This window comes from Cavia porcellus, unplaced genomic scaffold, assembly GCF_034190915.1.
Source record: "Cavia porcellus strain 051 isolate PalLab524CR breed Dunkin Hartley unplaced genomic scaffold, mCavPor4.1 scaffold_13, whole genome shotgun sequence".
NCBI classification, from domain to species: Eukaryota; Metazoa; Chordata; class Mammalia; order Rodentia; family Caviidae; genus Cavia; species Cavia porcellus.
In genome coordinates this window covers 17,218,080-17,228,003 of record NW_026947496.1, presented here as the reverse complement: position 1 = coordinate 17,228,003, position 9,924 = coordinate 17,218,080, and the positions used below count along the sequence as shown (strand labels likewise).

Genomic DNA, 9,924 nt, shown 5'->3' with positions numbered 1-9,924 from the left:
TGTCTCTCTGAAGAATATGATAAACAACAAGAAATAGAGACAGCTGACCTGCTTTCTAAACATAGTAATGACCCAAGACTGATGTCATGCACTAGGGACTTAAATCAAATTTTGCAAAAACTTGACAACGTGAATGGTTATTAAGGATGAGGACTAATCTGAATTCTCAAAGACTGGTAAGGGTATAAAGTTGTACAACAACTTGCAGAAAAGATTTCATTTTTAAAGGAAAATAAATCTGTACCTCCTTTATTACCCAGGAGTTCTACTTTGGAATATGTACCCAAGACAAGAAAACTTAAATTCATAAGAAGGCTTGTACAAAAGTTTGCAGAAGCTTTATTTTATGTTTTTTTTGTGATTTTTTTCTTATTTTGAAGATACTAAAGCACAACAAAACAAGGCAGAATAAAGCTAATTGAGACAATGCTGTAAAACTGGTACAGAACTTCAGAGCAGGATGCCAGGATAATGATAATAGGTACCATAGTGTGTCTTGTTGTCTTCACAATAGTTGTCCATTCAATCAGGTATAACAAAATCACACCAAAAACAGAACACTATAAAACATATCAAACAGAATATTGAAGAGAGCAAAACAATTAATCAGAACAAAGGAAAACAGTGAAAACAATATTTGCCTTCAAAGACAGGATAGAAGGAAATCCCCCATATTTGCTATGTTGCATACTGTCATCCTTCCAACAGATGCTCAGACCTCTGACCCCCAGGTCTGCACAATCAACTCAGCAGTACAAGCATTTAGTTGCTGTATGTGCCTTAGTTGCTATCAACTCCAGCTGTCCTTGACACCTTCCAGTTGCTAAGGAGAGAGGGGGACATGGGACGTTCGATCCATGGCTCATGGGAGACACTGATTATCCTCTCCCTGGTGCACCTGTGGCTCTCTGGTGCTGCCACTTACAGGAATGAGGGCTCACTGCTTTCTTGCTCAGCCCCCCAAGTTCCAGTGTGACTTGATCTTGGGAAATACCAACTTGTTCTTTAGAAGCTTTATTTGTAATAGCACTGATTAGAATGAAAGCAAATGTTGGTCAGAGGATAATGAATGCACAAATAATGGAGTATTCATTTAAGAAATATTCAGTAATAAGATAGGATAAAATACAAATACTTGCTTCATGGACAGACTTCAAGAAATACGTTGAATGGAAGAATTCTATCATGAACATGTATATTCTTTTCCATGAAATCTATGTTGGGAAAAAAATCCAGAAAGTGTTTTTTGGGAAAGAGCATGAGAAAAGTTTCTGGGGTGATGATAACATTTTTTCTGTCTTTACGAGTTTGAATTACAGAGGTGTATGTATCTTTCAAGTTCAATGTACTTAGAGATGTTTCCATTTCATTGCGTGTAAATTTCACGCAAAAGAAATGCTGTAGACAAATACTAAACTCTTATGTATTGTAAAGAATTTAGGGGTGAAGTACACTGATGTCTGCAATCTACTTTTTGAGATGCATTTAGAAAAATTAAAACAGGTTGATCTGTTGGGTGTTGGGCTGCATTTTGGGTGAATAGATAGATATTAAATAAAGCTTTCATAGCACAACAGGAAAAGTAGACTATAAAAGACCATAAGAAAATGTAGAGAAAAAAAATTTGTGTCCTGTATGAATCACCTTGAAAACATAAAAAAACAAAGATGCCTGGATCTTATCTCCAAATGTTCTAAAGATAGACGTGGGGAAAAATGTTTTCTAGGCACTGCAGGACAGTCATGGGTGCATCCCTTGAGGTCTGTGCTAAGAATGCTTCTGTGCCATGGTTTGAGTATGAGCTAAAGCCATGAAAATGTCTCATGGTGATTTATTCTTCGTGACCCCAGCCAAAGCATGTTATAATAGGGTTTAGGGTTAAACTACAGAGTAAACAATACAAGCATTTTTAAATATTATGAAATTTAAGGCTTAGTACAGCCTGGCGTGAGAGGTGCAGCCTGGTATGAAAGGCATTATCGTGGCTATTTTATGTTTGGAGACACCAAGGCTTAGAAAAGTTAAATGCACTTCTGTTAGGCCACAGAATTAGATCCAGCTTCACGGACTGTAACTAGTGCTGCTGCACAGAGCTTCATGTTCAGAAAAGTCCTGTGTTGTAGTCAACACTCTGTTGCCCTCTCCTGAAATTCTTAATTTTGTCATTGAGTTTGTGTTTTAAAGTGAGGGCTAAGGGGACAGTGAGTCTTGCACCAGGGGCTGAGAGCCTTGCCTAGGAACAGTCGCCCCAGTCCCATCACTTAGGTGCACAACCCTGGCTTTCCTCTCCCTTCCCGTTCCTAAGATCACTGCTAGCCTAGGACTAGGGAGTTGACCATGTGCAAAGGTAGAATCATGTTCTGCCACCACTGACAGCCCCAGCTGGGCCTGCACATGCCCAAAGGAAAGGGAGCCAGAGCTCAGTCTGTGTCCTGACACAGGGCGAGGCAGCAGTGGTCCCACCCACAGTGGGTGGGACCTACTAGACCTGCTTTCCAGAGGTCCACACCATCAGTCAAGACCACCACCCTGGAACTCTGCCTGCAACGCCAGGGCCTCTGGGGACACTCAAGCTATATCCACAGCACAGCAACTACATGCACCAGCGGGGGCTGGCATTTTCAGTTTGCCCTGGTCCCTACACACATAGACTATGTGACGACAAATAAATAACAGGCTAAACTTTGAGTACCACCCTATCTTACTGCAAAACTCCTACTTTTAGCAACAGTTTTATTGAAGGCAATGAATAAGGCCCTGGAAAGAACACAAATAAGAATCCATTGTCATTTCTTCCATCAAAAGTTTAAACCAGGGAATAAATTATAATCTCCATCCCAGAGAGGCTGCTCTGGATGATATGGATGAGCAATACAAGAAGTGGGAAGACTGTTTAGAAGAAGTTTTGCTCAAAGCCAAAGTGAGAAGCAATAGCAGCACAGATTGGAGGTCGAACGGGGATGGTCACTTCCTGAAATAGACACTCTACAGTGGTGATGGAGATAGTACACAAAGGACTTGGAGATTGCTTAGCTTTGGGTGGAAAGGTAGTCAGAGATGACCCCGGCGTCTCCTCTCTAACTCTCCCCCACATCCCACACATTCTCAGTTCTCAGCTCCCTTTCTAGGCTCATTGCTAGTAAAAGTTTAGTAAGCGTGCTTGCAATCTTCATTTTATTTTGTACATGTAACACAAATGCCCGTATATATATGCAATCTCTTTATTTATTCATATATTTGTTTATTGTACTGGGAATTAAACTCAGGACCTTGTGCTTTCCTGGCAGGCACTGTGCCCCTGAGCTATATCCTGGCCCCACACAAACTTTTTTAAAAATAGGGATTTTACTCTATTATTTTGCAAGCTGAATTTTCATTTAATTGTATAACTTGGATAAACTATCTATTTCTGTCTGTCTACCTATCTATTTATGTATCTATCTATCATCTATCTATCTATCTATCTATCTATCTATCTATCTATCTATCATCATCTGTCTGTCTGTGCAGGCTTGAGTTTGGAGAAGTACGTACAAAGTGATCTCTTAAGAAGTCAGTGGCATAGATTTGGGGAGAGGCTGTTGTCTTGGGGCTGCTGCAGAGCCAGAAAGGGAAGAGGGTTTAAGCCACAAAAATTTGATTTCGTGATCATGCTGCATAATCCATCGGAAAAAGCAGAAAAATTTTAATGTGCTCCTAATGCATTGTCGTGTAAACTTCTTTGCTGTCAGAAAAAGCAACTTGCTCAGTGCTTGTGTGGCACCATGTTGCAGCATCTTCTAAGCTGTCTCGGGAAGCATCATCATCACTTCCTGTGCACTCAGGGAATCAAAACCTGGTGTACCATGTCACATGATGTGAGCACACACATCTGGTTCTTAGTGTGCATTTGCTTCAAAGGTGGTTTGCTATTTTAAGGCTAGTTCATTTATTTTATACCATTTGTGGAGTAAAGTATCTTCATCTCACTGCAGCAATTAGTTTGAAATCCAAAATAAAATCAGTATTTTTAATTTGTCTTTAAGCATATTATCTGTATGTTCTTGCTGCTTCTGTATTATCTTGGGTGGTACGTTCAGAAATATGGTATTCATCCCCTTATTGTTTTTTTAATCTCTTTTGCTGTTTCAGCATTCCACTTATGTGCACTTGTCTTTATCAGCCTTTTCCTCATATTCCTAGGTTTTGATTAAACTAAAAAGAAATGAGAAAACTAAATTACTCAAATTTCATGTTAACTCATAATCATACTTAAGGTGTGAGGATCAAGAGCACTACTCTTTTAATAAGTCTTTCTTTTTTTAATTCCAGTATTAGGGGCATAAGAAAGTGGCTGTTAGGGAGAGGCTGACTTTGGAACAGCGGAATTGACCACAGTTAGTGATACTAATGTAACATGCATTGATCGCCCACCTATTGTATGAAGATAATGATAAGGCAAAGCTTTATCTCCTAATATAGTTACTCTCGTGTTATCATGAGTCATTTAGGTCCCCTAAAGTAAAAAGGATGCACTCAGTTTGAAGTTGAAGATAACAGAAAGACTACATTTTTTATGCTCTATGACTGTGACAATGAAATTTATTTAACACACTCAGAATTTCACATTGTATGAACCTTTAGGTTCTCTTTATTCACTGGTCCATTTCTACAGCAAATGCATTCAAAACTCTATATAATAAAATTATTTACAGAATTTTCAGATGACAAGGTTGCTTTTCCATAGCCCAATACCACATTAGAAGATCTAAACATTTTCACCCTGTACTCCAGGCTGCTTGGGAAATTTGAAAGCTAGTACCGTTTATAATGGCACTAGCTCCTCCCAATAGCTGCCAGCATTTTAGAAACCTTAAACTCCATCTTGCAATGCTAAAAGGGCTCCTCAACCCTGGCCCCCCACCCCCGTTGCACCTTACAAAATAGATTGTAGGGACTGGGAAGAGGGCCACATTATTAAGATGACTGTACAGGAATAGATTTTTAAAAGTCAAAACTCAGAATTGCTCTTTGTGGAATTCACACACATGTGCAAGCATCAAATCATTTTCCAGCTTGTTTTCTTGGATTTTCTTTGCTTGGCTTACACGACACTGGTTGTGTCTTCAGTAGAGCTGGCGGCTGAAGCAGATCGAGAGAATCACTTACAATATCCTTGCAGAAGCAACAGCTGGCTCTTCAGTTTGGGAGTTGCTTCATCCTGGGGTTTTAAACTTTTAGTTATCTCTTTTGGCTCACTTTGCCCAGAGACCAGAATAGCAATTTATCTCTAGTTCTGATCTGGCAACAGAATCCTGCAGTGCTGTGGCTGTGGTCTCCTTTGGGACTAAAGTCTATCAAGGGGCTGGTGTCCAGGTTGCAAATTCTGGCACTCTAGGGCCTGTGCTTTCAAGTTAATTCCTTGTTCAGCAGGCAATGGTTGCTGGTCAGCCTCCTCCTGACCATCTGAGTGAGTATCTGGAGTGTTTAGATCTTGTTGACTATTTTTCTTCTTCCAAGGTTTCTTTTTCTTTGGTTTACTTACGTTGGTATTTTTTGCTTATTGTTTATCCCAAAATTGCCCTTGTTGACTGGTAAGCCTGGATTCTGACCACAGGACATCTGATTCCCACCTGATCTCCACTGAAAAGGGTATTGAGAGGCATCCATGGCTTGAGACGTGGTTTCCCCAGTCACTGTTTTTCTGCATGGCCTGCACATGAGGGGGACCACGTTCACTTGTTGCATGCTGACATCAGGCCTCAACTGAGGCAAGTTGACATTGCTATTTCTTGTAGTAGTGGGATCACCATGAGACTGGGCCATGTGGAGACAAGGCCCTGGTAGCTGCAGGACCTGCCTTCAGTCCCCATAACCTGAGATGAATTGCTATCCATGGGCCCTTGCCCTGTCCTGTCCTGACATCTATCCCTTAAACTGTACCATGTTTCCTTGCATGGGAGTTTGTCTCATCATTATCTGCATTGACACTGGATTGGTTCTGGGTGTGATTGGTCATAATCTGCTCTATCATTGGTTTCTGTTGGAGCAAAGCTTACCCCTGAGGCCCCATCATCTGGTTACGTGGTGCCATTATTTGCTGGCCCTGCTGGGAAAACAGCAGCTTAGGTGGGGGTCATCCCATCCCTTGGGGCAAAGGCCCAAGATTTTGGTTCTGAGCCCTCACTATCATCTGCCTTTGTGGCATAAGTTGGACCCTTGAAAGGATCATAGTTTTAAGGGCTCAAAATGCCTTGCTGCTAAACCATCTGGCCGGGGGGGCATAGTCTGCTGGTGCGTGCCCATCAGCTGAGATGCTGGGCCTTGCTGGGCCTGGCCTTGCATGTGGCCCAAGTTCACCTGAGGAACCCCAGAACTACCACCTGGCTTGTTGTTCACGCAGCCATGAATTCCCATGAGGCCAGGCTGCACCATATTTTGTGACCCATGGGAGACCTGCATCTGGTTTTGAAGAGGACCAGCTTCTTGGTCACCTGAATACTGGACATTTTGATTTGCTTGTAGCTGGGGTGGGGGAGTGGGGCTCATAAATTCCCAGGTACCTGACCTTGCATAAAGATTGGATTGGCCTGTCCTCCTGGGCCTGAATGTAAACTCTGTGGTCCCTGGTTTGGTTGCTGAATCACCATGAAGTTAGGTGGCCCATTTCCTTGCTGAACCATAGGAGATCTGAAGAGCTGCTGAAATCCCAGGGGAAGAGGGTTATTTTGAGGTGGCCTTGGTCCCATCTACTGCTGAATTTGGTTAACCATTTACCAAAGGAATGGAGGATGCAAGGAATCCCTGCCGGAAGGAGGAGGGTGAGGTGGCAGGAGACTTGTTGGTGAGGTGGGGCTGCTGCCAGAGGACTGGGACCCTGGAGGACTCTCCTTGCATAGTCTTCATCTAAGGAACCATGGACTGGCTTGGGTTCCTCATCTAAGGAAAGTGTGCATGGGCGTGTGAGGCTTCCTGGCTGCTAAGTGGGTATGCAGGGAGAGGATAGGAAGGTGCCTGTGCCATGGCTATGTATGATCTTACCTTCAGTTGCTGGTGCACTGGGCCAGGCAAGGAGGACTTCTTCCACCCCAGGTTTGCAGTTTGCAGCCCAGAGAACCCTAGGCTGGAGGAACTCAAGGGCTCTGGAAGGCAGCTGGTGCCAGCCTGGAGGAACAGGTATCTGAGCTGGGGCAATAACAGGCTGCACTGGATGAAAAGGAGGAGCTAAGGATCCTGAGGGATGACTCTGCTGTGGTTTATGGAGCCCAGAGAGGAGTGGATCTAATGCTTCTGACTGAGAAGCAGGGTGAGAGGTCCTGGGCTGCTCTTCTGGATTGGTGCCTGGTACCATCATGGAAGATGACATAGTTCCATTCTGGGTATCATAGCAGTGGCAGTGCTGGTCATCTTTAGTAATCCTGGACCACCTGCCATGGGAACTCCTTTCTCCATTCTATCTGAATTTCCAGCTCTCATGGGACCATTCATTCTCACATCTTGGCTTGGATTCTGAGCCAAAGCCAGGTTGATAGATCTTCCCTTCAATCCAAATGGAGAGGACCCCCAAATCCTGAAGCTGCTGGTTGTTACTCTGAGCCAGAATCCATGTCCATGAATGCACGTTCTCATTTGCCATCTTTGTTTAAAAATCTTCGGTGGCTCCCTGTTCCACTGAGGACAACACACACACAATCTCTGCAGACTGAATGATAAACAGATATTGGTATGTCTTACTTTGCATGAATCATCTCTTGTCTTTCCCTGCTCTGCCCATCCCACCAACTTCTGTGGCTTTTTGAAAATCAGGAGGCTTCATACTTTAGTGTATTTACCTACAGATCCCTCCGTGAGGAATATCCAGTATCTCCCTACTTGATGAATACCTACTTGCATATTCTATGAAAAACTTGCACATACAGTTTGGTTTGTGTTCTCATTTCTGTTGCATGTTGAGTGCTTATCCTACCACCTTAACCAAGTTGCACCAGCCATTTGAATCTCTGTGTCTCCTAAATCCCCTGACTCTCATATCTGTTATTGTAGGCTACCTCCTTATAGGCTATATTCCTGGTTCTTTAAATTGGACACATTGAAACATTCACACAGCTACTTCTTCATCTCCTCATGATGGCCAGCATCTAGTAGTCCTTTCATTTGCTGAGTAAGACAACAGTCAAAGAAATACCAAAGAAAAAATACTCGATCTGGATTTTGGGCCACTGGCAAGATTTGAGCAGGATTCCAGGCAAAGGAACAAGGATGAACAAAGGGATGAGATGGCACATATAAATGTGTGTGTGGTATAGGGGAAAGGGAGGAAGCTAGAGCAGTGGGACTTCAATTTAGTTAGGTAATAACATACCACTCGGAAGCCCTGAGAAGCAATGGCTGGATGATTGCACCATGAAATAAGTAAGTTGGGGAAGAGAGCACATGTATTAGGTGAAGAGTCTGGATGTTTGAAACAGAGAGAGGTTTTATGGGCTATAACTGAGTTTTATTATTCCCCTCATATACCACATTCCACAAAATGCCTAAGTGGAATTAATATGCAGGCTGAAATTTTTCATTTTATGGTAAACTTATAAATTATAATTATATATATTTATGAAGTAGAAAGTGATGATCTTATTAATGAACAAAATGGAAAATAATTAAGTGAATTAACACATCCATCACCTCAAATACTTGTTGTTTTTGTAGTTAGAACATTTGGAATTTACATTCTGAGTGATTTCAAAATATATAATGTAGTATCGCAAACTATATTCAGTACTCTGTGCACTAGATCTCAAAAATTATTTTGTTTCTTTTTTAAAATTTTATTTTGAAAGTGGTAAAATACAACAGAACAAGACAGAATGAAGCCAACTAAGATCGTATAATGAAATTGGTACAGAACTTCACAGCAGGTTATCGGGATAACAGTAATAGGTATCACAGTGTATTTCATTATCTTTATAATAGTTGTTCTTTCAATCACGTATATCAAAATGAGATGAAATACAGAACATTATAGAACTTATCAAAACAGAATATTGAATACAGCAGTACCATTAATCAGAATAGAGCAAAACAGTAATAAAAATATTTGCCTTCAAAGAGATGGTAGAAGGAAACCCCTCTTACTTGCTGTGGCCAACCTCCCAGGAGATGCTCAGATTTCTGGTTCTCATTTGCTAACGGGGGGGGGGCGTGGAGACAGGAGAAGGGGGGCAGGGGAAGTGCGATGTCTGACTCTAGGCCACGCACCAGTAGATTCACTATTGCTTAGCAGGGAGGGGAGCTGCTTGTTTGGTTTCCCAGCATCCTAAGTTCCAACATGGTGTGGATCTCAGGAGCTGCTAGTGGTTCTCCCCCTGGAAGGGCCCTATTTTTAGTTTCTTACTGAGACTCAGTGCCCTTTGATAATCTACCACTCCTTATCCCCCAGCCTCTGGAAACCATCATTTGACATTCTGCTTATGAGTTTGATTATTCCAGATTCCACATGTAAGTGAGAGTCCCAATGCATGCATTTGTTTTCCTGCCCTTGGCTTATTTCAGTTACTGTTATGTTCTCCAAATCCGATCACACTGTTGGAAAGGTCAGAATTTTCTCCCTTTTCAAGGCTGAATATGATTCCATCATGTATATGCATCACATTTTTTGTATCCATTTAACTGTTGATGGAGACACCTATATTCTCATATAATACAGACACTGAGAATAGAGACCCCTAGTCAACAAACTGAATGCAGATCTTTTGAGTAAATACTCAGAAGCAGAATTGCTTAATCATGTGGTAGTTCTAGTTTTAGTTTCTGAGAAGATTCCTTACTGTTTTTTATAATAGCTTTACTAATTTACATTTCCACCAGCAGTATGCAAGGATTTCCTCTTTTGCATATTCTTCTCAGTACTTGTTATCTTCTTCAGGGAATTAGGGTTAAAAATTTGTTTTA

At 41.8% G+C, this 9,924-nt stretch overlaps 1 pseudogene; it reads right to left on the bottom strand.

Annotated features, from left to right (window-relative positions):
• Nucleotides 1-5,336: 5,336 nt before the first annotated feature.
• Nucleotides 5,337-7,615, bottom strand: LOC100726473 (nuclear receptor coactivator 6-like; annotated as a pseudogene).
• Between the last annotated feature and the right edge of the window lie 2,309 nt (nucleotides 7,616-9,924).